A 23,759-nucleotide genomic window follows, 5' to 3' on the forward strand; every position below is an offset into this window, starting at 1 on the left:
GAGATTTATCATAATTAGAAATGTTTGCATTGTATGACAGATTGATACTTGGAAATCAATCTTCTAGAACAAAATCATGGTTGCAATCGAAAAATAAATGATGTACCAAAACAAATTTATAGAAATGCCAAGAATGAAAAAAAGGCTATAAAATGTTTTAGGCACAGCAGAGTGGCGCAGCGAAAGCGTGCTTGGCTCATAACCCACAGGTCGATAGATCGAAACCATCCTCTGCTACTTAGGCTGTGATCGTATAGTGGTTAGTACTTCACGTTGTGGCCGTGACAACCCAGGTTCGAATTCTGGTCACAGCAATAATTTATCATTTTGCTTTAACCAGTCACATGTTTCTATGTTATTTGTCAAACAAATGTTCGATTCACATTTAAATACCTAATGGTAATTATTGAAAGAAGATATTCAGTTAGTAACCACGCGGTTCCATGGTGTAATGGTTAGCACTTTGAACTTTGAATCCAGCGATCCGAGTTCAAATCTCGGTGGAACCTGAAAATATTTTATTTCAATAAGCGTTGTATGACAGATTGATACTTGGAAATTAATCTTTTGAAAAAAATCATGTTTACAATCTAAAAATCGATGGTGTGCTGAAAGAAACTGTCAGATTTGGGATAACGTCTTGGCAGGAGGTTCCATGGTATAACGGTTAGCACTTTGGACTCTGAATCCAGCGATCCGAGTTCAAATCTCGGTGGAACCTTGAATCCTTTTCTTTTAAAACATTTCTGTGGTGAACAAGAAATTAACTTCAGAAATTTATTTAGTGAGAATTTACAATTGATTAGCAATCTCAAAATTTTTAGTTTGAAATCCCATTGGATGATCTTTGGTTAATTTACGTTAAATATCTATTAAAATTCTTTCGATATTCAACAATGGTAAACGGTAATGCCAAAACTCTGAAAAAAATTGTAAGAATAAAATGTTTTAATCGCAGCAGAGTGGCGCAGCGGAAGCGTGCTGTGCCCATAAGATGGATCGAAACCATCCTCTGCTACTTAGGCTGTGATCGTATAGTGGTTAGTACTTCACGTTGTGGCCGTGACAACCCAGGTTCGAATCCTGGTCACAGCAATAATTTATCATTTTGCTTTAACCAGTCATGTATTTTTATGTTATTTGTCAAACAAATGTTTGATTCAACTTTAAATACCTAATGGTAATTATTGAAAAAAGATATTATTCAGTGAGTAACCACGCGGTTCCATGGTGTAATGGTTAGCACTTTGGACTTTGAATCCAGCGATCCGAGTTCAAATCTCGGTGGAACCTGAAAATATTTTATTTCAATAAGCGTTGTATGACAGATTGATACTTGGAAATTAGTCTTTTGAAAAAAATCATGTTTGCAATCAAAAAATCGATGGTGTGCTGAAAGAAATTGTTAGATTTGGGATAATGTGTTGGCAGGAGGTTCCATGGTGTAACGGTTAGCACTTTGGACTCTGAATCCAGCGATCCGAGTTCAAATCTCGGTGGAACCTTAAATCCTTTACTTTTAAAACATTTCTGTTGTGAACAAGAAATTAATTTTAGAAATTTATTTAGTGAGAATTTACAATTGACTAGCAATCTCAAAAGTTTTAATTGTAAATCCCATTGGATGATTTTTGGTTAATTTACGTTAACTATCTATTATAATTCTTTCGATATTTAACAATGGTAAACGGTATTGCCAACACTCTGAACAAAATTTTAAGAATAAAATGTTTTAATCGCAGCAGAGTGGCGCAGCGGAAGCGTGCTGGGCCCATAACCCAGAGGTCGATGGATCGAAACCATCCTCTGCTACTTAGGCTGTGATCGTGTAGTGGTTAGTAATTCACGTTGGGGCCGTGACAACCCCTGGTCACAGCAATATGTTTTCATTTTGCTTTAACCAATCACGTGTTTTTATGTTATTTGTCAAACAAATGTTCGAATCAACTTTAAATACCTAATGGTAATTATTGAAAAAAGATATTATTCAGCGAGTAACCACGCGGTTCCATAATGTAATGGTTAGCTGTTGGGACTTTGAATCCAGCGATCCGAGTTCAAATCTCGGTGGAACCTTAAATCCTTTACTTTTAAAACATTTCTGTTGTGAACAAGAAATTATCTTCAGAAATTTATTTAGTGAGAATTTACACATGATTAGCAATCTCAAAATTGTTAGTTCGAAATCCCATTGGTTGGTCTTTGGTTAATTTACGTTAAATATCTATTAAAATTCTTTCCATATTTAACAGTGGTAAACGGTAATGCCAAAACTCTGAACAAAATTGTAAGAATAAAATGTTTTAATCGCAGCAGAGTGGCGCAGCGGAAGCGTGCTGGGCCCATAACCCAGAGGTCGATGGATCGAAACCATCCTCTGCTACTTAGGCTGTGATCGTATAGTGGTTAGTACTTAACGTTGTGGCCGTGACAACCCAGGTTCGAATCCTGGTCACAGCAATATGTTTTAATTTTGCTTTAACCAGTCATGTGTTTTTATGTTATTTGTCAAACAAATGTTCGAATCATCTTCAAATACCTAATGGTAATTATTGAAAGAAGATATTCAGTTATTAACCACGCGGTTCCATGGTGTAATGGTTAGCACTTTGGACTTCGAATCCAGCCATCCGTGTTCAAATCTCGGTGGAACCTGAAAATATTTTATTTCAATAAGCGTTGTATGACAGATTGATACTCGGAAATAAATCTTTTGAAAAAAATCATTTTTGCAATCTAAAAATCGATGGTGTGCTGAAAGAAATCTATAGATTTGGGATAACCTCTTGGCGGGGGTTCCATGGTGTAACGGTTAGCACTTTGGACTCTGAATCCAGCGATCCGAGTTCAAATCTCGGTGGAACCTGAAAATATTTTATTTCAATAAGCGTTGTATGACAGATTGATACTTGGAAATTAGTCTTTTGAAAAAAATCATGTTTGCAATCTAACAATGGATGATGTGCTGAAAGAAATTGTTAAATTTGGGATAACGTGTTGGCAGGCCGTTCCATGGTGTAACGGTTAGCAATTTGGACTCTGAATCCAGCGATCCGAGTTCAAATCTCGGTGGAACCTTAAATCCTTTACTTTAGAAACATTTCTGTTGTGAACAAGAAATTAACTTCAGAAATTTATTTAGTGAGAATGTATACTTGATAAGCAATCTCAAAATTTTTAGTTTGAAATCCCATTGGTTGGTCTTTGGTTAATTTACGTTAAATATCTATTAAAATTCTTTCGATATTTAACAATTGTAAACGGTATGGCAAAAACTCTGAACAAAATTGTAAGAATAAAATGTTTTAATCGCAGCAGAGTGGCGCAGCGGAAGGGTGCTGGGCCCATAACCCAGAGGTCGATGGATCGAAACCATCCTCTGCTACTTCGGCTGTGATCGTATACTGGTTAGTACTTCACGTTGTGGCCGTGACAACCCAGGTTCGAATCCTGGTCACAGCAATAATTTATCATTTTGCTTTAACCAGTCACGTGTTTTTATGTTATTTGTCAAACAAATGTTCGATTCAACTTTAAATACCTAATGGTAATTATTGAAAAAAGATATTATTCAGTGAGTAACCACGCGGTTCCATGGTGTAATGGTTAGCACTTTGGACTTTGAATCCAGCGATCCGAGTTCAAATCTCGGTGGAACCTGAAAATATTTTATTTCAATAAGCGTTGTATGACAGATTGATACTTGGAAATTAGTCTTTTGAAAAAAATCATGTTTGCAATCTAAAACTAGATGATGTGCTGAAAGAAATTGTTAGATTTGGGATAACGTGTTGGCAGGCGGTTCCATGGTGTAACGGTTAGCACTTTGGACTCTTAATCCAGCGATCCGAGTTCAAATCTCGGTGGAACCTTAAAACCTTTACTTTTGAAACATTTCAGTTGTGAACAAGAAATTAACTTCAGAAATTTATTTAGTGAGAATGTACACTTGATAAGCAATCTCAAAATTTTTAGTTTGAAATCCCATTGGTTGGTCTTTGGTTAATTTACGTTAAATATCTATTAAAATTCTTTCGATATTTAACAATTGTAAACGGTAATGCAAAAACTCTGAACAAAATTGTAAGAATAAAATGTTTTAATCGCAGCAAAGTGGCGCAGCGGAAGCGTGCTGGGCCCATAACCCAGAGGTCGATGGATCGAAACCATCCTCTGCTACTTCGGCTGTGATCGTATACTGGTTAGTACTTCACGTTGTGGTCGTGACAACCCAGGTTCGAATCCTGGTCACAGCAATAATTTATCATTTTGCTTTAACCAGTCACGTGTTTTTATGTTATTTGTCAAACAAATGTTCGATTCAACTTTAAATACCTAATGGTAATTATTGAAAAAAGATATTATTCAGCGAGTAACCACGCGGTTCCATGGTGTAATGGTTAGCACTTTGGACTTTGAATTCAGCGATCCGAGTTCAAATCTCGGTGGAACCTGAAAATATTTTATTTCAATAAGCGCTGTATGACAGATTGATACTTGGAAATTAGTCTTTTGAAAAAAATCATGTTTGCAATCTAAAACTAGATGATGTGCTGAAAGAAATTGTTAGATTTGGGATAACGTGTTGGCAGGCGGTTCCATGGTGTAACGGTTAGCACTTTGGACTCTGAATCCAGCGATCCGAGTTCAAATCTCGGTGGAACCTTAAAACCTTTACTTTTGAAACATTTCTGTTGTGAACAAGAAATTAACTTCAGAAATTTATTTAGTGAGAATGTACAAATGATAAGCAATCTCAAAATTTTTAGTTTGAAATCCTATTGGTTGGTCTTTGGTTAATTTACGTTAAATCTCTATTAAAATTCTTTTGATATTTAACAATGGTAAACGGTAATGCCAAAACTCTGAACAAAATTGTTAGAATAAAATGGTTTAATCGCAGCAGAGTGGCGCAGCGGAAGCGTGCTGGGCCCATAACCCAGAGGTCTATGGATCAAAACCATCCTCTGCTACTTAGGCTGTGATCGTGTAGTGGTTAGTACTTCACGTTGCGGCCGAGACAATCCAGGTTCGAATCCTGGTCACAGCAGTAAGTTTTCATTTTGCTTTAACCAGTCATGTGTTTTTATGTTATTTGTCAAACAAATGTTCGATTCAACTTTGAATACCTAATGGTAATTATTGAAAAAAGATATTATTCAGCGAGTAACCACGCGGTTCCATGGTGTAATGGTTAGCACTTTGGACTTTGAATCCAGCGATCCGAGTTCAAATCTCGGTGGAACCTGAAAATATTTTATTTCAATAAGCGTTGTATGACAGATTGATACTTGGAAATTAGTCTTTTGAAAAAAATCATGTTTGCAATCTAAAACTAGATGATGTGCTGAAAGAAATTGTTAGATTTGGGATAACGTGTTGGCAGGCGGTTCCATGGTGTAACGGTTAGCACTTTGGACACTGAATCCAGCGATCCGAGTTCAAATCTCGGTGGAACCTTAAAACCTTTACTTTTGAAACATTTCTGTTGTGAACAAGAAATTAACTTCAGAAATTTATTTAGTTAGAATGTACAATTGATAAGCAATCTCAAAATTTTTAGTTTGAAATCCTATTGGTTGGTCTTTGGTTAATTTACGTTAAATCTCTATTAAAATTCTTTTGATATTTAACAATGGTAAACGGTAATGCCAAAACTCTGAACAAAATTGTAAGAATAAAATGTTTTAATCGCAGCAGAGTGGCGCAGCGGAAGCGTGCTGGGCCCATAACCCAGAGGTCGATGGATCGAAACCATCCTCTGCTAATTAGGCTGTGATCGTATAGTGGTTAGTACTTCACGTTGTGGCCGTGACAACCCAGGTTCGAATCCTGGTCACAGCAATATGTTTTAATTTGGCTTTAACCAGTCATGTGTTTTTATGTTATTTGTCAAACAAATGTTGTTCTATTCACCTTCAAATACCTAATGGTAATTATTGAAAGAATATTATCAGTTAGTAACCACGCGGTTCCATGGTGTAATGGTTAGCACTTTTGACTTTGAATCCAGCGATCCGAGTTCAAATCTCGGTGGAACCTGAAAGTATTTTATTTCAATAAGCGTTGTATGACAGATTGATACTTGGAAATTAATCTTTTGAAAAAAAACATGTTTGCAATCTAAAACTAGATGATGTGCTGAAAGAAATTGTTAGACTTGGGATAACGTGTTGGCAGGCCGTTCCATGGTGTAACGGTTAGCACTTTGGACTGTAAATCCAGCGATCCGAGTTCAAATCTCGGTGGAACCTTAAATCCTTTACTTTTAAAACATTTCTGTTGTGAACAAGAAATTAACTTCAGAAATTTATTTAGTGAGAATGTACAATTGATAAGCAATCACAAAATTTTTAGTTTGAAATCCCATTGGTTGGTCTTTGGTTAATTTAGTTAAATATCTATTAAAATTCTTTCGATATTTAACAATGGTAAACGGTAATGCAAAAACTCTGAACAAAATTGCAGGAATAAAATGTTTTAATCGCAGCAGAGTGGCGCAGCCGAAGCGTGCTGGACCCATAACCCAGAGGTCGATGGGTCGAAACCATCCTCTGCTACTTAGGCTGTGATCGTATAGTGGTTAGTACTTCACGTTGTGGCCGTGACAACCCAGGTTCGAATCCTGGTCGCAGCAATAATTTATCATTTTGCTTTAACCAATCATGTGTTTTTATGTTATTTGTCAAACAAATGTTCTTCGATTCACCTTCAAATACCTAATGGTAATTATTGAAAGAAGATATTCAGTTAGTAACCACGCGGTTCCATGGTGTAATGTTTAGCACTTTGGACTTTGAATCAAGCGATCCGAGTTCAAATCTCGGTGGAACCTGAAAATATTTTATTTCAAGAAGCGTTGTATGAAAGATTGATACTTGGAAATTAATCTTTTTAAACAAATCATGTTTGCAATCTAAAAATCGATGGTGTGCTGAAAGAAATTGTTAGATTTGGGATAACGTGTTGGCAGGAGGTTCCATGGTGTAACGGTTAGCACTTTGGAGTTTGAATCCAGCGATTCGTGTTCAAATCTCGGTGGAACATTATATCCTTTACATTTAAAACATTTCTGTTGTGAACAAGAAATTAACTTCAGAAATTTATTTAGTGAGAATTTACAATTAATAAGCAATCTCAAAATTTTTAGTTTGAAATCCCATTGGTTGGTCTTTGGTTACTTTACGTTGAATATCTATTAAAATTCTTTCGATACTTAGTAATGGTAAACGGTAATGCCAAAACTCTGAACAAAATTGTAATAATAAAATGTTTTAATCGCAGCAGAGTGGCGCAGCGGAAGCGTTCTGGGCCCATAACCCAGAGGTCGATGAATCGAAACCATATTCTGCTACTTAGGCTGTGATCGTATAGTGGTTAGTACTTCACGTTGTGGCCGTGACAACCCAGGTTCGAATCCTGGTCACAGCAATATGTTTTAATTTTGCTTTAACCAGTCATGTGTTGTTATGTTATTTGTCAAACAAATGTTCGAATCATATTTAAATACCTAATGGTAATTATTGAAAGAAGATATTCAGTTATTAACCACGCGGTTCCATGGTGTAATGGTTAGCACTTTGGACTTTGAATCCAGCGATCCGAGTTCAAATCTCGGTGGAACCTGAAAATCTTTTATTTCAATAAGCGTTGTATGACAGATTGATACTTGGAATTTAGTCTTTTGTAAAAAATCATGTTTGCAATCTAAAAATAGATGATGTGCTGAAAGAAATTGTTAGATTTGGGATAACGTGTTGGCAGGCGGTTCCATGGTGTAACGGTTAGCACTTTGGACCCTGAATCCAGCGATCCGAGTTCAAATCTCGGTGGAACCTTAAATCCTTTACTTTTAAAACATTTCTGATGTGAACAAGAAATTAACTTCAGAAATTTATTTAGTGAGAATGCATAATTGATAAGCAATCTCAAAATTTTTAGTTTGAAATCCCATTGGTTGGTCTTTGGTTAATTTACGTTAAATATCTATTAAAATTCTTTCGATATTTAACAATGGTAAACAGTAATGCAAAACTCTGAACAAAATTGTAAGAATAAAATGTTTTAATCGCAGCAGAGTGGCGCAGCGGAAGCGTGCTGGGCCCATAACCCAGAGGTCGATGGATCAAAACCATCCTCTGCTACTTAGGCTGTGATCGTATGGTGGTTAGTACTTCACGTTGTGGCCGTGACAACTCAGGTTCGAATCCTGGTCACAGCAATAATTTTTCATTTTGCTTTAACCAGTCACGTGTTTTTATGTTATTTGTCAAACAAATGTTCGATTCAACTTTAAACACCTAATGGTAATTATTGAAAAAAATATTATTCAGCGAGTAACCACGCGGTTCCATGGTGTAATGGTTAGCACTTTGCACTTTGAATCCAGCGATCCGAGTTCAAATCTCGGTGGAACCTGAAAATATTTTACTTCAATAAGCGTTGTATGACAGATTGATACTTGGAAATTAGTCTTTCGAAAAAAATCATGTTTGCAATCTAAAAATAGATGATGTGCTGAAAGAAATTGTTAGATTTGGGATAACGTGTTGGCAGGCGGTTCCATGGTGTAACGGTTAGCTCTTTGGACTCTGAATCCAGCGATCCGAGTTCAAATCTCGGTGGAACCTTAAAACCTTTACTTTTGAAACATTTCTGTTGTAAACAATAAATTAACTTCAGAAATTTATTTAGTGAGAATGTACAATTGATAAGCAATCTAAAAATTTTTAGTTTGAAATCCTATTGGTTGGTCTTTGGTTAATTTACGTTAAATATCTATTAAAATTCTTTCGATATTTAACAATGGTAAACGGTAATGCCAAAACTCTGAACAAAAATTGTAAGAATAAAATGATTTAATCGCAGCAGAGTGGCGCAGCGGAAGCGTGCTGGACCCATAACCCAGAGGTCGATGGATCGAAACCATCCTCTGCTACTTAGGCTGTGATCGTATAGTGGTTAATACTTCACGTTGTGGCCGTGACAACCCAGGTTCGAATCCTGGTCACAGCAAAATGTTTTAATTTGGCTTTAACCAATCATGTGTTTTTATGTTAATTGTCAAACAAATGTTCGATTCATCTTTAAATACCTAATGGTAATTATTGAAAGAAGATATTCAGTTAGTAACCACGCGGTTCCATGGTGTAATGGTTAGCACTTTGGAGTTTGAATCCAGCGGTCCGAGTTCAAATCTCGGTGTACCTGAAAATATTTTATTTCAATAATTGTTGTGTGACAGATTGATACTTGGAATTTATTCTTTTGAAAAAAATTATATTTGCAATCTAAAAATAGATGATGTGCTGAAAGAAATTGTTAGATTTGGGATAACGTGTTGGCAGGCGGTTCCATGGTGTAACGGTTAGCACTTTGGACCCTGAATCCAGCGATCCGAGTTCAAATCTCGGTGGAACCTTAAATCCTTTACTTTTAAAACATTTCTGTTGTGAAAAAGAAATTAACTTCAGAAATTTATTTAGTGAGAATGTAAAATTGATAAGCAATCTCAAAATTTTTAGTTTGAAATCCCATTGGTTGGTCTTTGGTTAATTTACGTTAAATATCTATTAAAATTCTTTCGATATTTAACAGTGGTAAACGGTAATGCAAAAACTCTGAACAAAATTGTAAGAATAAAAGATTTTAATCGCAGCAGAGTGGCGCAGCCGAAGCGTGCTGGGCCCATAACCCAGAGGTCGATGGATCGAAACCATCCTCTGCTACTTAGGCTGTGATCGTATAGTGGTTAGTACTTCACGTTGTGGCCGTGACAACCCAGGTTCGAATCCTGGTCACAGCAATAATTTATCATTTTGCTTTAACCAGTCATGTGTTTTTATGTTATTTGTCAAACAAATGTTCGATTCAACTTTAAATACCTAATGGTAATTATTGAAAAAAGATATTATTCAGCGAGTAACCACGCGGTTTCATGGTGTAATGGTTAGCACTTTGAACTTTGAATCCAGCGATCCGAGTTCAAATCTCGGTGGAACCTGAAAATATTTTATTTCAATAAGCGTTGTATGACAGATTGATACTTGGAATTTAGTCTTTTGAAAAAAATCATGTTTGCAATCTAAAAATAGATGATGTGCTGAAAGAAATTGTAAGATTTGGGATAACGTGTTGGCAAGCGGTTCCATGGTGTAACGGTTAGCACTTTGGACCCTGAATCCAGCGATCCGAGTTCAAATCTCGGTGGAACCTTAAATCCTTTACTTTTAAAACATTTCTGTTGTGAACAAGAAATTAACTTCAGAAATTTATTTAGTGAGAATGTGCAATTGATAAGCAATCTCAAAATTTTTAGTTTGAAATCCCATTGATTGGTCTTTGGTTAATTTACGTTAAATATCTATTAAAATTCTTTCGATATTTAACAATGATAAACGGTAATGCAAAAACTCTGAACAAAATTGTAAGCATAAAATGTTTTAATCGCAGCAGAGTGGCGCAGCGGAAGCGTGCTGGGCCCATAAGCCAGAGGTCGATGGATCGAAACCATCCTCTGCTACTTAGGCTGTGATCGTATAGTGGTTAGTACTTCACGTTGTGGCCGTGACAACCTAGGTTCGAATCCTGGTCACAGCAATAATTTATCATTTTGCTTTAACCAGTCATGTGTTTTTATGTTATTTGTCAAACAAATGTTCGATTCAACTTTAAATACCTAATGGTAATTATTGAAAAAAGATGTTATTCAGCCACTAACCACGCGGTTCCATGGTGTAATGGTTAGCACTTTGGAGTTTGAATCCAGCGATCCGAGTTCAAATCTCGGTGGAACCTGAAAATATTTTATTTTAATAAGCGTTGTATGACAGATTGATACTTGGAAATTAGTCTTTTGAAAAATATCATGTTTGCAATCTAAAAATAGATGATGTGCTGAAAGAACTTGTTAGATTTGGGATAACGTGTTGGCAGGAGGTTCCATGGTGTAACGGTTAGCACTTTGGACTCTGAATACAGCGATCCGAGTTCAAATCTCGGTGGAACTTTAAATCCTTTACTTTTAAAACATTTCTGTTGTGAACAAGAAATTCACTTCAGAAATTTATTTAGTGAGAATGTACAAATGATTAGCAATCTAAAAATTTTTAGTTTGAAATCCCATTGGTTGGTCTTTGGTTAATTTACGTTAAATATCTATTAAAATTCTTTCGATACTTAGTAATGGTAAACGGTAATGCCAAAACTCTGAACAAAATTGTAAGAATAAAATGTTTTAATCGCAGCAGAGTGGCGCAGCGGAAGCGTTCTGGGCCCATAAACCAGAGGTCTATGGATCGAAACCCTCCTCTGCTACTTAGGCTGTGATCGTGTAGTGGTTAGTACTTCACGTTGTGGCCGTGACAATCCAGGTTCGAATCCTGGTCACAGCAGTAAGTTTTCATTTTGCTTTAACCAGTCATGTGTTGTTATGTTATTTGTCAAACAAATGTTCGAATCATATTTAAATACCTAATGGTAATTATTGAAAGAAGATATTCAGTTATTAACCACGCGGTTCCATGGTGTAATGGTTAGCACTTTGGACTTTGAATCCAGCGATCCGAGTTCAAATCTCGGTGGAACCTGAAAATCTTTTATTTCAATAAGCGTTGTATGACAGATTGATACTTGGAATTTAGTCTTTTGTAAAAAATCATGTTTGCAATCTAAAAATAGATGATGTGCTGAAAGAAATTGTTAGATTTGGGATAACGTGTTGGCAGGCGGTTCCATGGTGTAACGGTTAGCACTTTGGACCCTGAATCCAGCGATCCGAGTTCAAATCTCGGTGGAACCTTAAATCCTTTACTTTTAAAACATTTCTGATGTGAACAAGAAATTAACTTCAGAAATTTATTTAGTGAGAATGTATAATTGATAAGCAATCTCAAAATTTTTAGTTTGAAATCCCATTGGTTGGTCTTTGGTTAATTTACGTTAAATATCTATTAAAATTCTTTCGATATTTAACAATGGTAAACAGTAATGCAAAACTCTGAACAAAATTGTAAGAATAAAATGTTTTAATCGCAGCAGAGTGGCGCAGCGGAAGCGTGCTGGGCCCATAACCCAGAGGTCGATGGATCAAAACCATCCTCTGCTACTTAGGCTGTGATCGTATGGTGGTTAGTACTTCACGTTGTGGCCGTGACAATTCAGGTTCGAATCCTGGTCACAGCAATAATTTTTCATTTTGCTTTAACCAGTCACGTGTTTTTATGTTATTTGTCAAACAAATGTTCGATTCAACTTTAAACACCTAATGGTAATTATTGAAAAAAGATATTATTCAGCGAGTAACCACGCGGTTCCATGGTGTAATGGTTAGCGCTTTGGACTTTGAATCCAGCGATCCGAGTTCAAATCTCGGTGGAGCCTGACAATATTTTATTTCAATAAGCGTTGTATGACAGATTGATACTTGGAAATTAATCTTTTTAAAAATCATGTTTGCAATCTAAAAATAGATGGTGTGCTGAAAGAAATTGTTAGATTTTAGATAAGGTCTTGGCAGGAGGTTCCATGGTGTAACGGTTAGCACTTTGGACTCTGAATCCAGCGATCCGAGTTCAAATCTCGGTGGAACCTTAAATCCTTTACTTTTAAAACATTTCTGTTGTGAACAAGAAATTAACTTCAGAACTTTATTTAGTGAGAATGTACAAATGATAAGCAATCTCAAAATTTTTAGTTTGAAATCCCATTGGTTGGTCTTTGGTTAATTTACGTTAAATATCTATTAAAATTCTTTCGATATTTAGCAATGGTAAACGGTAATGCCAAAACTCTGAACAAAATTGTAAGAATAAAATGTTTTAATCGCAGCAGAGTGGCGCAGCGGAAGCGTTCTGGGCCCATAACCCAGAGGTCTATGGATCGAAACCCTCCTCTGCTACTTAGGCTGTGATCGTGTAGTGGTTAGTACTTCACGTTGTGGCCGTGACAATCCAGGTTGGAATCCTGGTCACAGCAGTAAGTTTTCATTTTGCTTTAACCAGTCATGTGTTGTTATGTTATTTGTCAAACAAATGTTCGAATCATATTTAAATACCTAATGGTAATTATTGAAAGAAGATATTCAGTTATTAACCACGCGGTTCCATGGTGTAATGGTTAGCACTTTGGACTTTGAATCCAGCGATCCGAGTTCAAATCTCGGTGCAACCTGAAAATCTTTTATTTCAATAAGCGTTGTATGACAGATTGATACTTGGAATTTAGTCTTTTGTAAAAAATCATGTTTGCAATCTAAAAATAGATGATGTGCTGAAAGAAATTGTTAGATTTGGGATAACGTGTTGGCAGGCGGTTCCATGGTGTAACGGTTAGCACTTTGGACCCTGAATCCAGCGATCCGAGTTCAAATCTCGGTGGAACCTTAAATCCTTTACTTTTAAAACATTTCTGATGTGAACAAGAAATTAACTTCAGAAATTTATTTAGTGAGAATGTATAATTGATAAGCAATCTCAAAAATTTTAGTTTGAAATCCCATTGGTTGGTCTTTGGTTAATTTACGTTAAATATCTATTAAAATTCTTTCGATATTTAACAATGGTAAACAGTAATGCAAAACTCTGAACAAAATTGTAAGAATAAAATGTTTTAATCGCAGCAGAGTGGCGCAGCGGAAGCGTGCTGGGCCCATAACCCAGAGGTCGATGGATCAAAACCATCCTCTGCTACTTAGGCTGTGATCGTATGGTGGTTAGTACTTCACGTTGTGGCCGTGACAACTCAGGTTCGAATCCTGGTCACAGCAATAATTTTTCATTTTGCTTTAACCAGTCACGTGTTTTTATGTTATTTGTCAAACAAATGTTCGATTCAACTTTAAACACCTAATGGTAATTATTGAAAAAAGATATTATTCAGCGAGTAACCACGCGGTTCCATGGTGTAATGGTTAGCACTTTGGACTTTGAATCCAGCGATCCGAGTTCAAATCTCGGTGGAGCCTGACAATATTTTATTTCAATAAGAGTTGTATGACAGATTGATACTTGGAAATTAGTCTTTTGAAACAAATCATGTTTGCAATCTAAAAATAGATGATGTGCTGAAAGAACTTGTTAGATTTGGGATAACGTGTTGGCAGGAGGTTCCATGGTGTAACGGTTAGCACTTTGGACTCTGAATCCAGCGATCCGAGTTCAAATCTCGGTGGAACCTTAAATCCTTTACTTTTAAAACATTTCTGTTGTGAACAAGAAATTAACTTCAGAACTTTATTTAGTGAGAATGTACAAATGATAAGCAATCTTAAAATTTTTAGTTTGAAATCCCATTGGTTGGTCTTTGGTTAATTTACGTTAAATATCTATTAAAATTCTTTCGATATTTAGCAATGGTAAACGGTAATGCCAAAACTCTGAACAAAATTGTAAGAATAAAATGTTTTAATCGCAGCAGAGTGGCGCAGCGGAAGCGTGCTGGGCCCATAAGCCAGAGGTCAATGGATCGAAACCATCCTCTGCTACTTACGCTGTGATCGTGTAGTGGTTAGTACTTCACGTTGTGGCCGTGACAATCCAGGTTCGAATCCTGGTCACAGCAGTAAGTTTTCTTTTTTCTTTAACCAGTCATGTGTTTTTATGTTATTTGTCAAACAAATGTTCGAATCATATTTAAATACCTAATGGTAATTATTGAAAGAAGATATTCAGTTATTAACCACGCGGTTCCATGGTGTAATGGTTAGCACTTTGGACTTTGAATCCAGCGATCCGAGTTCAAATCTCGGTGGAACCTGAAAATATTTTATTTCAATAAGCGTTGTATGACAGATTGATACTTGGAAATTAGTCTTTTGAAAAAAATCATGTTTGCAATCTAAAAATAGATGATGTGCTGAAAGAAATTGTTAGATTTGGGATAACGTGTTGGCAGGCGGTTCCATGGTGTAACGGTTAGCTCTTTGGACTCTGAATCCAGCGATCCGAGTTCAAATCTCGGTGGAACCTTAAAACCTTTACTTTTGAAACATTTCTGTTGTAAACAATAAATTAACTTCAGAAATTTATTTAGTGAGAATGTACAATTGATAAGCAATCTAAAAATTTTTAGTTTGAAATCCTATTGGTTGGTCTTTGGTTAATTTACGTTAAATATCTATTAAAATTCTTTCGATATTTAACAATGGTAAACGGTAATGCCAAAACTCTGAACAAAATTGTAAGAATAAAATATTTTAATGGCAGCAGAGTGGCGCAGCGGAAGCGTGCTGGACCCATAACCCAGAGGTCGATGGATCGAAACCATCCTCTGCTACTTAGGCTGTGATCGTATAGTGGTTAGTACTTCACGTTGTGGCCGTGACAACCCAGGTTCGAATCCTGGTCACAGCAAAATGTTTTAATTTAGCTTTAACCAATCATCTGTTTTTATGTTAATTGTCAAACAAATGTTCGATTCATCTTTAAATACCTAATGGTAATTATTGAAAGAAGATATTCAGTTAGTAACCACGCGGTTCCATGGTGTAATGGTTAGTACTTTGGAGTTTGAATCCAGCGGTCCGAGTTCAAATCTCGGTGTACCTGAAAATATTTTATTTCAATAATTGTTGTGTGACAGATTGATACTTGGAATTTATTCTTTTGAAAAAAATTATATTTGCAATCTAAAAATAGATGATGTGCTGAAAGAAATTGTTAGATTTGGGATAACGTGTTGGCAGGCGGTTCCATGGTGTAACGGTTAGCACTTTGGACCCTGAATCCAGCGATCCGAGTTCAAATCTCGGTGGAACCTTAAATCCTTTACTTTTAAAACATTTCTGTTGTAAAAAAGAAATTAACTTCAGAAATTTATTTAGTGAGAATGTAAAATTGATAAGCAATCTCAAAATTTTTAGTTTGAAATCCCATTGGTTGGTCTTTGGTTAATTTACGTTAAATATCTATTAAAATTCTTTCGATATTTAGCAATGGTAAACGGTCATGCCAAAACTCTGAACAAAATTGTAAGAATAAATTGTTTTAATCGCAGCAGAGTGTCGCAGCGGATGCGTGCTGGGTCCATAACCCAGAGGTCGATGGATCGAAACTATCCTCTGCTACTTAGGCTGTGATCGTATAGTGGTTAGTACTTCACGTTGTGGCCGTGACAACCCAGGTTCGAATCCTGGTCACACCAATAATTTATCATTTTGCTTTAACCAGTCACGTGTTTTTATGTTATTTGTCAAACAAATGTTCGATTCAACTTTAAATACCTAATGGTAATTATTGAAAAAAGGTATTATTCAGCGAGTAACCACGCGGTTCCACGGTGTAATGTTTAGCACTTTGGACTTTGAATCCAGCGTTCCAAGTTCAAATCTCGGTGGAACCTGAAAATATTTTATTTCGATAAGCGTTGTATGACAGATTGATACTTGGAAATTAATCTTTTTAAAAATCATGTTTGCAATCTAAAAATAGATGATGTGCTGAAAGAAGTTGTTCGATTTTAGATAACGTCTTGGCAGGAGGTTCCATGGTGTAATGGTTAGCACTTTGGACTTTGAATCCAGCGATCCGAGTTCAAATCTCGGTGGAACCTGAAAATATTTTATTTCAATATGCGTTGTATGACAGATTGATACTTGGAAATTAATCTTTTGAAAAAAATCATGTTTGCAATTAAAAAATCGATGGTGTGCTGAAAGAAATTGTTAGATTTGGGATAACGTCATGGCAGGAGGTTCCATGGTGTAACGGTTGGCACTTTGGACTCTGAATCCAGCGATCCGAGTTCAAATCTCGGTGGAACCTTAAATCCTTTACTTTTAAAACATTTCTGTTGTGAACAAGAAATTAACTTCAGAAATTTATTTAGTGAGAATGTACAAATGATAAGCAATCTCAAAATTTTTAGTTTGAAATCCCATTGGTTGGTCTTTGGTTAATTTACGTTAAATATCTGTTGAAATTCTTTCGATAATTAGCAATGGTAAACGGTAATGTCAAAACTCTGAACAAAATTGTAAGAATAAAATGTTTTAATCACAGCAGAGTGGCGCAGCGGAAGCGTGCTGGGCCCATAACCCAGAGGTCGAAGGATCGAAACCATCCTCTGCTACTAAGGCTGTGATCGTATAGTGGTTAGTACTTCACGTTGTGGCCGTGATAACCCAGGTTCGAATCCTGGTCACAGCAATATGTTTTCGTTTTGCTTTAACCAGTCATGTGTTTTATGTTATTTGTCAAACAAATGTTCGATTCATTTTGAAATGCCTAATGGTAATTATTGAAAAAATATATTTTTCAGTGAGTAACCACGCGGTTCCATGGTATAATGGTTAGCACTTTGGACTTTGAATCCAGCGATCCGAGTTCAAATCTCGGTGGAACCTGAAAATATTTTATTTCAATAAGCGATGTAAGACAGATTGATACTTGGAAATTAATCTTTTGAAAAAATCATGTTTGCAATCTAAAAATAGATGATATGCTGAAAGAAATTGTTAGATTTTAGATAACCTCTTGGCAGGAGGTTCCATGGTGTAACTGTTAGCACTTTGGACTCTGAATCCAGCGATCCGAGTTCAAATCTCGGTGGAACCTTAATCCTTTACTTTAGAAACATTTCTGTTGTGAACAAGAAATTAACTTCAGAAATTTATTTAGTGAGAATTTACAATTGATAAGCAATCTCAAAATTTTTAGTTTGAAATCCCATTGGTTGGTCTTTGGTTAATTTACCTTAAATATCTATTAAAACTCTTTCGATATTTAACAATGGTAAACGGTAATGTCAAAACTCTGAACAAAATTGTAAGAATAAAATGTTTTAATCGCAGCAGAGTGGCGCAGCGGAAGCGTGCTGGGCCCATCACCCAGAGGTCGATGGATCGAAACCATCTTCTGCTAATTAGGCTGTGATCGTATAGTGGTTAGTACTTCACGTTGTGGCCGTGACAACCCAGGTTCGAATCCTGGTCACTGCAATATGTTTTAATTTGGCTTTAACCAGTCATGTGTTTTTATGTTATTTGTCAAACAAATGTTCTTCGATTCACCTTCCAATACCTAATGGTATTTATTGAAAGAAGATATTCAGTTAGTAACCACGCGGTTTCACGGTGTAATGGTTAGCACTTTGGACTTTGAATCCAGCGATCCGAGTTCAAATCTCGGTGGAACATTAAATCCTTTACTTTTAAAACATTTCTGTTGTGAACAAGAAATTAAGTTCAGAAATTTATTTAGTGAAAATTTACACATGATTAGCAATCTCAAAATTGTTAGTTTGCAATCCCATTGGTTGGTCTTTGGTTAATTTACGTTAAATATCTATTAAAATTCTTTCGATAATTAGCAATTGTAAACGGTAATGCCAAAACTCTGAACAAAATTGTAAGAATAAAGTGTTTTAATCGCAGCAGAGTGGCGCAGCGGAAGCGTGCTGGGCCCATAACCCAGAGGTCGATGGATCGAATGCCATCCTCTGCAACTTAGGCTGTGATCGTATAGTGGTTAGTACTTCACGTTGTGGCCGTGACAACCCAGGTTCGAATCCTGGTCACAGCAATAATTTATCATTTTGCTTTAACCAGTCACGTGTTTTTATGTTATTTTTCAAACAAATGTTCGATTCAACTTTAAATACCTAATGGTAATTATTGAAAAAAGATATTATTCAGCGAGTAACCACGCGGTTCCATGGTGTAAATGGTTAGCACTTTGCACTTTGAATCCAGCGATCCGAGTTCAAATCTCGGTGGAACCTGAAAATATTTTATTTCAACAAGCGTTGTATGACAGATTGATACTTGGAAATCAATCTTTTAAAAAAACATGTTTGCAATCTAAAAATAGATGATGTGCTGAAAGAAGTTGTTCGATTTTAGATAACGTCTTGGCAGAAGCTTCCACGGTGTAACGGTTAGCACTTTGGACTCTGAATCCAGCGATCCGAGTTCAAATCTCGGTGGAACCTTAAATCCTTTACTTTTAAAACATTTCTGTTGTGAACAAGAAATTAACTTCAGAAATTTAATTAGTGAAAATGCACAATTGATAAGCAATCTCAAAATTTTTAGTTTGAAATCCCATTGGTTGGTCTTTGGTTAATTTACGTTAAATATCTATTAAAATTCTTTCGATATTTTACAATGGTAAACGGTAATGCCAAAACTCTGAACAATATTGTAACAATAAAATGTTTTAATCCCAGCAGAGTGGCGCAGCGGAAGCGTGCTTGGCCCATAACCCAGAGGTCGATGGATCGAAACCATCCTCTGCTACTTAGGCTGTGATCGTATAGTGGTTAGTACTTCACGTTGTGGCCGTGACAACCCAGTTTCGAATCCTGGTCACAGCAATATGTTTTAATTTGGCTTTAACCAGTCATGTGTTTTTATGTTATTTGTCAAACAAATGTTCTTCGATTCACCTTCCAATACCTAATGGTAATTATTGAAAGAAGATATTCAGTTAGTAACCACGCGGTTCCATGGTGTAATGGTTAGCACTTTGGCTTTGAATCCAGCGATCCGAGTTCAAATCTCGGTGTAAACTTAAATCCATTACTTTTAAAACATTTCTTTTGTGAACAAGAAATTAACTTCAGAAATTTATTTAGTGAGAATATACAAATGATAAGCAATCTCAAAATTTTTAGTTTGAAATCCCATTGGTTGCTCTTTGGTTAATTTACGTTAAATATCTATTAAAATTCTTTCGATAATTAGCAATGGTAAACGGTAATACCAAAACTCTGAACAAAATTGTAAGAATAAAAAGTTTTAATCACAGCAGAGTGGCGCAGCGGAAGCGTGCTGGGCCCATCACCCAGAGGTCGATGGATCGAAACCATCCTCTGCTACTTAGGCTGTGATCGTATAGTGGTTAGTACTTCACGTTGTGGCCGTGACAACCCAGGTTCGAATCCTAGTCACAGCAATAATTTATCATTTTGCTTTAACCAGTCACGTGTTTTTATGTTATTTGTCAAACAAATGTTCGATTCATCTTGAAATACCTAATGGTAATTATTGAAAGAAGATATTCAGTTAGTAACCACGCGGTTCCATGGTGTAATGGTTAGCACTTTGGACTTTGAATCCAGCGATCCTAGTTCAAATCTCGGTGGTACCTGAAAATGTTTTATTTCAATAAGCGTTGTATGACAGATTGATACTTGGAAATTAATCTTTTAAAAAAATCATGTTTGCAATCTAAAAATAGATGATGTGCTGAAAGAAGTTGTTCGATTTTAGATAAGGTCTTGGCAGGAGGTTCCATGGTGTAACGGTTAGCACTTTGGACTCTGAATCCAGCGATCCGAGTTTAAATCTCGGTGGAACCTTAAATCCTTTAGTTTTAAAACATTTCTGTTGTGAACAAGAAATTAACTTCAGAAATTTAATTAGTGAGAAAGCACAATTGATAAGCAATCTCAAAATTTTTAGTTTGAAATCCCATTGGTTGGTCTTTGGTTAATTTACGTTAAATATCTATTAAAATTATTTCGATATTTAACAGTGGTAAACGGTAATGCCAAAACTCTGAAGAAAATTATAAGAATAAAATGTTTTAATCGCAGCAGAGTGGCGCAGCGGACGCGTGCTGGGCCCATCACCCAGAGGTCGATGGATCGAAACAATCTTCTGCTACTTAGGCTGTGATCGTATAGTGGTTAGTACTTCACGTTATGGCAGTGACAACCCAGGTTCGAATCCTAGTCACAGCAATAATTTTTCATTTTGCTTTAACCAGTCACGTGTTTTTATGTTATTTGTCAAACAAATGTTCGATTCAACTTTAAATACCTAATGGTAATTATTGAAAAAAGATATTATTCAGCGAGTAACCACGCGGTTCCATGGTGTAATGGTTAGCACTTTGGACTTTGAATTCAGCGATCCGAGTTCAAATCTCGGTGGAACCTGAAAATATTCTATTTCAATAAGCGTTGTATGACAGATTGATACTTGGAAATTATGCTTTTAAAAAAATCATGTTTGCAATCTAAAAATAGATGATGTGCTGAAAGAAGTTGTTCGATTTTAGATTAGGTCTTGGCAGGAGGTTCCATGGTGTAACGGTTAGCACTTTGGACTCTGAATCCAGCGATCCGAGTTCAAATCTCGGTGGAACCTTAAATCCTTTACTTTTAAAACATTTCTGTTGTGAACAAGAAATTAACTTCAGAAATTTAATTAGTGAGAAAGCACAATTGATAAGCAATCTCAAAATTTTTAGTTTGAAATCCCATTGGTTGGTCTTTGGTTAATTTACGTTAAATATCTATTAAAATTATTTCGATATTTAACAGTGGTAAACGGTAATGCCAAAACTTTGAAAAAAATTGCAAGAATAAAATGTTTTAATCACAGCAGAGTGGCGCAGCGGAAGCGTGCTGGGCCCATAACCCAGAGGTCAATGGATCGAAACCATCCTCTGCTACTAAGGATGTGATCGTATAGTGGTTAGTACTTCACGTTGTGGCCGTGACAACCCAGGTTCGAATCCTGTTCACAGCAATATATTTTCATTTTGCTTTAACCAGTCATGTGTTTTTATGTTATTTGTCAAACAAATGTTCGATTCATCTTGAAATGCCTAATGGTAATTATTGAAAGAAGATATTCAGTTAGTAACCACGCGGTTCAATGGTGTAATGGTTAGCACTTTGGACTTTGAATCCAGCGATCCGAGTTCAAATTTCGGTGGAACCTGAAAATATTTTATTTCAATAAGCGTTGTATGACAGATTGATACTTGGAAATCAATATTTTAAAAAACTCATGTTTGCAATCTAAAAATAGATGATGTGCTGAAAGAAGTTGTTCGATTTTAGATAAGGTCTTGGCAGGAGGTTCCATGGTGTAACGGTTAGCACTTTGGACTTTGAATCCAGCGATCCGAGTTCAAATCTCGGTGGAACCTTAAATCCTTTACTTTTAAAACATTTCTGTTGTGAACAAGAAATTAACTTCAGAAATTTATTCAGTGATAATTTACAATTGATAAGCAATCTCAAAATTTTTAGTTTGAAATCCCATTGGTTGGTCTTTGGTTAATTTACGTTCAATATTTATTAAAATTATTTCGATATTTAGCAATGGTAAACGGTAATGCCAAAACTCTGAACAAAATTGTAAGAATAAAATGTTTTAATCACAGCGGAGTGGCGCAGCGGAAACGTGCTGGGTCCATCACCCAGAGGTCGATGGATCGAAACTATCCTCTTCTACTTAGGCTGTGATCGTATAGTGGTTAGTACTTCACGTTGTGGCCGTGACAACCCAGGTTCTAATCCTGGTCACAGCAATAATTTATCATTTTGCTTTAACCAGTCACGTGTTTTTAAGTTATTTGTCAAACAAATGTTCGATTCAACTTTAAATACCTAATGGTAATTATTGAAAAAAGATATTATTCAGCGAGTAACCACGCGGTTCCATGGTGTAATGGTTAGCACTTTGGACTTTGAATCCAGCGATCCGAGTTCAAATCTCTGTGGAACCTGAAAATATTTTATTTCAACAAGCGTTGTATGACAGATTAATACTTGGAAAATAATCTTTTGAAAAAAATCATGTTTGCAATCTAAAAATAGATGGTGTGCTGAAAGAAATTGTTAGATTTGGGATAACGTGTTGGCAGGAGGTTCCATGGTGTAACGGTTAGTACTTTGGACTCTGAATCCAGCGATCCGAGTTCAACTCTCGGTGGAACTTTAAATCCTTTACTTTTAAAACATTTCTGTTGTGAACAAGAAATTAAATGCAGAAATTTATTGAGTGAAAATTTACATATGATAAGCAATCTCAAAATTTTTAGTTTGAAATCCCATTGGTTGGTCTTTGGTTAATTTACGTTAAATATCTATTAAAATTATTTCGATATTTAACAGTGGTAAACGGTAATGCCAAAACTTTGAAGAAAATTGTAAGAATAAAATGTTTTAATCGCAGCAGAGTGGCGCAGCGGACGCGTGCTGGGCCCATCACCCAGGGGTCGATGGATCGAAATCATCTTCTGCTACTTAGGCTGTGATCGTATAGTGGTTAGTACTCCACGTTGTGGCTGTGACAACCCAGGTTCGAATCCTAGTCACAGCAATAATTTATCATTTTGCTTTAACCAGTCACGTGTTTTTATGTTATTTGTCAAACAAATGTTCGATTCAACTTTAAATACCTAATGGTAATTATTGAAAAAAGATATTATTCAACGAGTAATCACGCGGTTCCATGGTGTAATGGTTAGCACTTTTGACTTTGAATCCAGCGATCCGAGTTCAAATCTCGGTGGAACCTGAAAATATTTTATTTCAACAAGCGTTGTATGACAGATTGATACTTGGAAATCAATCTTTTAAAAAAATCATGTTTGCAATCTAAAAATAGATGATGTGCTGAAAGAAGTTGTTAGATTTGGGATAACGTGTTGGCAGTAGGTTCCATGGTGTAACGGTTAGTACTTTGGACTCTGAATCCAGCGATCCGAGTTCAAATCTCGGTGGAACCTGAAAATATTTTATTTCAACAAGCGTTGTATGACAGATTAATACTTGGAAAATAATCTTTTGAAAAAAATCATGTTTGCAATCTAAAAATAGATAGTGTGCTGAAAGAAATTGTTATATTTGGGATAACGTGTTGGCAGGAGGTTCCATGGTGTAACGGTTAGTACTTTGGACTCTGAATCCAGCGATCCGAGTTCAATTCTCGGTGGAACTTTAAATCCTTTACTTTTAAAACATTTCTGTTGTTAACAAGAAATTAAATGCAGAAATTTATTTAGTGAAAATTTACACAT

The 23,759-nt window shown here is 36.0% G+C and overlaps 48 non-coding genes across 48 annotated transcripts; all 48 read left to right on the top strand.

Annotated features, from left to right (window-relative positions):
- The first annotated feature begins 437 nt into the window (after positions 1-437).
- On the top strand, positions 438-509 carry Trnaq-uug (transfer RNA glutamine (anticodon UUG)). The gene has a single exon. It is a non-coding gene; the product is annotated as a tRNA-Gln (tRNA).
- A 140-nt stretch (positions 510-649) lies between these two features.
- On the top strand, positions 650-721 carry Trnaq-cug (transfer RNA glutamine (anticodon CUG)). The gene has a single exon. It is a non-coding gene; the product is annotated as a tRNA-Gln (tRNA).
- Positions 722-1,023: 302 nt separating this feature from the next.
- Trnah-gug (transfer RNA histidin (anticodon GUG)) lies at positions 1,024-1,095 on the top strand. Its single transcript has one exon. It is a non-coding gene; the product is annotated as a tRNA-His (tRNA).
- Positions 1,096-1,221: 126 nt separating this feature from the next.
- On the top strand, positions 1,222-1,293 carry Trnaq-uug (transfer RNA glutamine (anticodon UUG)). The gene has a single exon. It is a non-coding gene; the product is annotated as a tRNA-Gln (tRNA).
- Positions 1,294-1,433: 140 nt separating this feature from the next.
- Positions 1,434-1,505, top strand: Trnaq-cug (transfer RNA glutamine (anticodon CUG)). Its single transcript has one exon. It is a non-coding gene; the product is annotated as a tRNA-Gln (tRNA).
- Positions 1,506-2,794: 1,289 nt separating this feature from the next.
- Positions 2,795-2,866, top strand: Trnaq-cug (transfer RNA glutamine (anticodon CUG)). Its single transcript has one exon. It is a non-coding gene; the product is annotated as a tRNA-Gln (tRNA).
- Positions 2,867-3,588: 722 nt separating this feature from the next.
- On the top strand, positions 3,589-3,660 carry Trnaq-uug (transfer RNA glutamine (anticodon UUG)). The gene has a single exon. It is a non-coding gene; the product is annotated as a tRNA-Gln (tRNA).
- A 722-nt stretch (positions 3,661-4,382) lies between these two features.
- On the top strand, positions 4,383-4,454 carry Trnaq-uug (transfer RNA glutamine (anticodon UUG)). The gene has a single exon. It is a non-coding gene; the product is annotated as a tRNA-Gln (tRNA).
- A 140-nt stretch (positions 4,455-4,594) lies between these two features.
- Positions 4,595-4,666, top strand: Trnaq-cug (transfer RNA glutamine (anticodon CUG)). Its single transcript has one exon. It is a non-coding gene; the product is annotated as a tRNA-Gln (tRNA).
- Positions 4,667-5,176: 510 nt separating this feature from the next.
- On the top strand, positions 5,177-5,248 carry Trnaq-uug (transfer RNA glutamine (anticodon UUG)). Its single transcript has one exon. It is a non-coding gene; the product is annotated as a tRNA-Gln (tRNA).
- Positions 5,249-5,388: 140 nt separating this feature from the next.
- Trnaq-cug (transfer RNA glutamine (anticodon CUG)) lies at positions 5,389-5,460 on the top strand. The gene has a single exon. It is a non-coding gene; the product is annotated as a tRNA-Gln (tRNA).
- Positions 5,461-5,772: 312 nt separating this feature from the next.
- Trnah-gug (transfer RNA histidin (anticodon GUG)) lies at positions 5,773-5,844 on the top strand. The gene has a single exon. It is a non-coding gene; the product is annotated as a tRNA-His (tRNA).
- A 721-nt stretch (positions 5,845-6,565) lies between these two features.
- Trnah-gug (transfer RNA histidin (anticodon GUG)) lies at positions 6,566-6,637 on the top strand. The gene has a single exon. It is a non-coding gene; the product is annotated as a tRNA-His (tRNA).
- A 722-nt stretch (positions 6,638-7,359) lies between these two features.
- On the top strand, positions 7,360-7,431 carry Trnah-gug (transfer RNA histidin (anticodon GUG)). Its single transcript has one exon. It is a non-coding gene; the product is annotated as a tRNA-His (tRNA).
- Positions 7,432-7,554: 123 nt separating this feature from the next.
- Positions 7,555-7,626, top strand: Trnaq-uug (transfer RNA glutamine (anticodon UUG)). The gene has a single exon. It is a non-coding gene; the product is annotated as a tRNA-Gln (tRNA).
- A 140-nt stretch (positions 7,627-7,766) lies between these two features.
- Trnaq-cug (transfer RNA glutamine (anticodon CUG)) lies at positions 7,767-7,838 on the top strand. Its single transcript has one exon. It is a non-coding gene; the product is annotated as a tRNA-Gln (tRNA).
- A 720-nt stretch (positions 7,839-8,558) lies between these two features.
- Trnaq-cug (transfer RNA glutamine (anticodon CUG)) lies at positions 8,559-8,630 on the top strand. The gene has a single exon. It is a non-coding gene; the product is annotated as a tRNA-Gln (tRNA).
- Positions 8,631-8,943: 313 nt separating this feature from the next.
- On the top strand, positions 8,944-9,015 carry Trnah-gug (transfer RNA histidin (anticodon GUG)). Its single transcript has one exon. It is a non-coding gene; the product is annotated as a tRNA-His (tRNA).
- Positions 9,016-9,349: 334 nt separating this feature from the next.
- Trnaq-cug (transfer RNA glutamine (anticodon CUG)) lies at positions 9,350-9,421 on the top strand. The gene has a single exon. It is a non-coding gene; the product is annotated as a tRNA-Gln (tRNA).
- A 312-nt stretch (positions 9,422-9,733) lies between these two features.
- Trnah-gug (transfer RNA histidin (anticodon GUG)) lies at positions 9,734-9,805 on the top strand. The gene has a single exon. It is a non-coding gene; the product is annotated as a tRNA-His (tRNA).
- A 338-nt stretch (positions 9,806-10,143) lies between these two features.
- On the top strand, positions 10,144-10,215 carry Trnaq-cug (transfer RNA glutamine (anticodon CUG)). Its single transcript has one exon. It is a non-coding gene; the product is annotated as a tRNA-Gln (tRNA).
- Positions 10,216-10,527: 312 nt separating this feature from the next.
- On the top strand, positions 10,528-10,599 carry Trnah-gug (transfer RNA histidin (anticodon GUG)). Its single transcript has one exon. It is a non-coding gene; the product is annotated as a tRNA-His (tRNA).
- Positions 10,600-10,725: 126 nt separating this feature from the next.
- Positions 10,726-10,797, top strand: Trnaq-uug (transfer RNA glutamine (anticodon UUG)). The gene has a single exon. It is a non-coding gene; the product is annotated as a tRNA-Gln (tRNA).
- A 719-nt stretch (positions 10,798-11,516) lies between these two features.
- Positions 11,517-11,588, top strand: Trnaq-uug (transfer RNA glutamine (anticodon UUG)). Its single transcript has one exon. It is a non-coding gene; the product is annotated as a tRNA-Gln (tRNA).
- A 140-nt stretch (positions 11,589-11,728) lies between these two features.
- On the top strand, positions 11,729-11,800 carry Trnaq-cug (transfer RNA glutamine (anticodon CUG)). Its single transcript has one exon. It is a non-coding gene; the product is annotated as a tRNA-Gln (tRNA).
- Positions 11,801-12,309: 509 nt separating this feature from the next.
- On the top strand, positions 12,310-12,381 carry Trnaq-uug (transfer RNA glutamine (anticodon UUG)). Its single transcript has one exon. It is a non-coding gene; the product is annotated as a tRNA-Gln (tRNA).
- A 138-nt stretch (positions 12,382-12,519) lies between these two features.
- On the top strand, positions 12,520-12,591 carry Trnaq-cug (transfer RNA glutamine (anticodon CUG)). The gene has a single exon. It is a non-coding gene; the product is annotated as a tRNA-Gln (tRNA).
- Positions 12,592-13,098: 507 nt separating this feature from the next.
- On the top strand, positions 13,099-13,170 carry Trnaq-uug (transfer RNA glutamine (anticodon UUG)). The gene has a single exon. It is a non-coding gene; the product is annotated as a tRNA-Gln (tRNA).
- Positions 13,171-13,310: 140 nt separating this feature from the next.
- Trnaq-cug (transfer RNA glutamine (anticodon CUG)) lies at positions 13,311-13,382 on the top strand. The gene has a single exon. It is a non-coding gene; the product is annotated as a tRNA-Gln (tRNA).
- Positions 13,383-13,891: 509 nt separating this feature from the next.
- Trnaq-uug (transfer RNA glutamine (anticodon UUG)) lies at positions 13,892-13,963 on the top strand. The gene has a single exon. It is a non-coding gene; the product is annotated as a tRNA-Gln (tRNA).
- A 140-nt stretch (positions 13,964-14,103) lies between these two features.
- Trnaq-cug (transfer RNA glutamine (anticodon CUG)) lies at positions 14,104-14,175 on the top strand. Its single transcript has one exon. It is a non-coding gene; the product is annotated as a tRNA-Gln (tRNA).
- A 507-nt stretch (positions 14,176-14,682) lies between these two features.
- Trnaq-uug (transfer RNA glutamine (anticodon UUG)) lies at positions 14,683-14,754 on the top strand. The gene has a single exon. It is a non-coding gene; the product is annotated as a tRNA-Gln (tRNA).
- Positions 14,755-14,894: 140 nt separating this feature from the next.
- Positions 14,895-14,966, top strand: Trnaq-cug (transfer RNA glutamine (anticodon CUG)). Its single transcript has one exon. It is a non-coding gene; the product is annotated as a tRNA-Gln (tRNA).
- Positions 14,967-15,278: 312 nt separating this feature from the next.
- Positions 15,279-15,350, top strand: Trnah-gug (transfer RNA histidin (anticodon GUG)). The gene has a single exon. It is a non-coding gene; the product is annotated as a tRNA-His (tRNA).
- A 334-nt stretch (positions 15,351-15,684) lies between these two features.
- Positions 15,685-15,756, top strand: Trnaq-cug (transfer RNA glutamine (anticodon CUG)). Its single transcript has one exon. It is a non-coding gene; the product is annotated as a tRNA-Gln (tRNA).
- Positions 15,757-16,476: 720 nt separating this feature from the next.
- On the top strand, positions 16,477-16,548 carry Trnaq-uug (transfer RNA glutamine (anticodon UUG)). The gene has a single exon. It is a non-coding gene; the product is annotated as a tRNA-Gln (tRNA).
- A 140-nt stretch (positions 16,549-16,688) lies between these two features.
- Trnaq-cug (transfer RNA glutamine (anticodon CUG)) lies at positions 16,689-16,760 on the top strand. Its single transcript has one exon. It is a non-coding gene; the product is annotated as a tRNA-Gln (tRNA).
- A 312-nt stretch (positions 16,761-17,072) lies between these two features.
- Positions 17,073-17,144, top strand: Trnah-gug (transfer RNA histidin (anticodon GUG)). The gene has a single exon. It is a non-coding gene; the product is annotated as a tRNA-His (tRNA).
- Positions 17,145-17,269: 125 nt separating this feature from the next.
- On the top strand, positions 17,270-17,341 carry Trnaq-uug (transfer RNA glutamine (anticodon UUG)). The gene has a single exon. It is a non-coding gene; the product is annotated as a tRNA-Gln (tRNA).
- A 139-nt stretch (positions 17,342-17,480) lies between these two features.
- On the top strand, positions 17,481-17,552 carry Trnaq-cug (transfer RNA glutamine (anticodon CUG)). Its single transcript has one exon. It is a non-coding gene; the product is annotated as a tRNA-Gln (tRNA).
- An 894-nt stretch (positions 17,553-18,446) lies between these two features.
- Trnah-gug (transfer RNA histidin (anticodon GUG)) lies at positions 18,447-18,518 on the top strand. The gene has a single exon. It is a non-coding gene; the product is annotated as a tRNA-His (tRNA).
- A 1,708-nt stretch (positions 18,519-20,226) lies between these two features.
- On the top strand, positions 20,227-20,298 carry Trnaq-cug (transfer RNA glutamine (anticodon CUG)). Its single transcript has one exon. It is a non-coding gene; the product is annotated as a tRNA-Gln (tRNA).
- Positions 20,299-20,808: 510 nt separating this feature from the next.
- Positions 20,809-20,880, top strand: Trnaq-uug (transfer RNA glutamine (anticodon UUG)). Its single transcript has one exon. It is a non-coding gene; the product is annotated as a tRNA-Gln (tRNA).
- Positions 20,881-21,019: 139 nt separating this feature from the next.
- Trnaq-cug (transfer RNA glutamine (anticodon CUG)) lies at positions 21,020-21,091 on the top strand. The gene has a single exon. It is a non-coding gene; the product is annotated as a tRNA-Gln (tRNA).
- Positions 21,092-21,809: 718 nt separating this feature from the next.
- On the top strand, positions 21,810-21,881 carry Trnaq-uug (transfer RNA glutamine (anticodon UUG)). The gene has a single exon. It is a non-coding gene; the product is annotated as a tRNA-Gln (tRNA).
- A 510-nt stretch (positions 21,882-22,391) lies between these two features.
- Positions 22,392-22,463, top strand: Trnaq-uug (transfer RNA glutamine (anticodon UUG)). The gene has a single exon. It is a non-coding gene; the product is annotated as a tRNA-Gln (tRNA).
- A 933-nt stretch (positions 22,464-23,396) lies between these two features.
- On the top strand, positions 23,397-23,468 carry Trnaq-cug (transfer RNA glutamine (anticodon CUG)). The gene has a single exon. It is a non-coding gene; the product is annotated as a tRNA-Gln (tRNA).
- Positions 23,469-23,608: 140 nt separating this feature from the next.
- Trnaq-cug (transfer RNA glutamine (anticodon CUG)) lies at positions 23,609-23,680 on the top strand. The gene has a single exon. It is a non-coding gene; the product is annotated as a tRNA-Gln (tRNA).
- The last annotated feature ends 79 nt before the right edge of the window (positions 23,681-23,759 follow it).

The sequence above is a fragment of the Ascidiella aspersa genome, chromosome 3 (assembly GCF_963924565.1).
Source record: "Ascidiella aspersa chromosome 3, kaAscAspe10.2, whole genome shotgun sequence".
Taxonomy (NCBI): Eukaryota; Metazoa; Chordata; class Ascidiacea; order Phlebobranchia; family Ascidiidae; genus Ascidiella; species Ascidiella aspersa.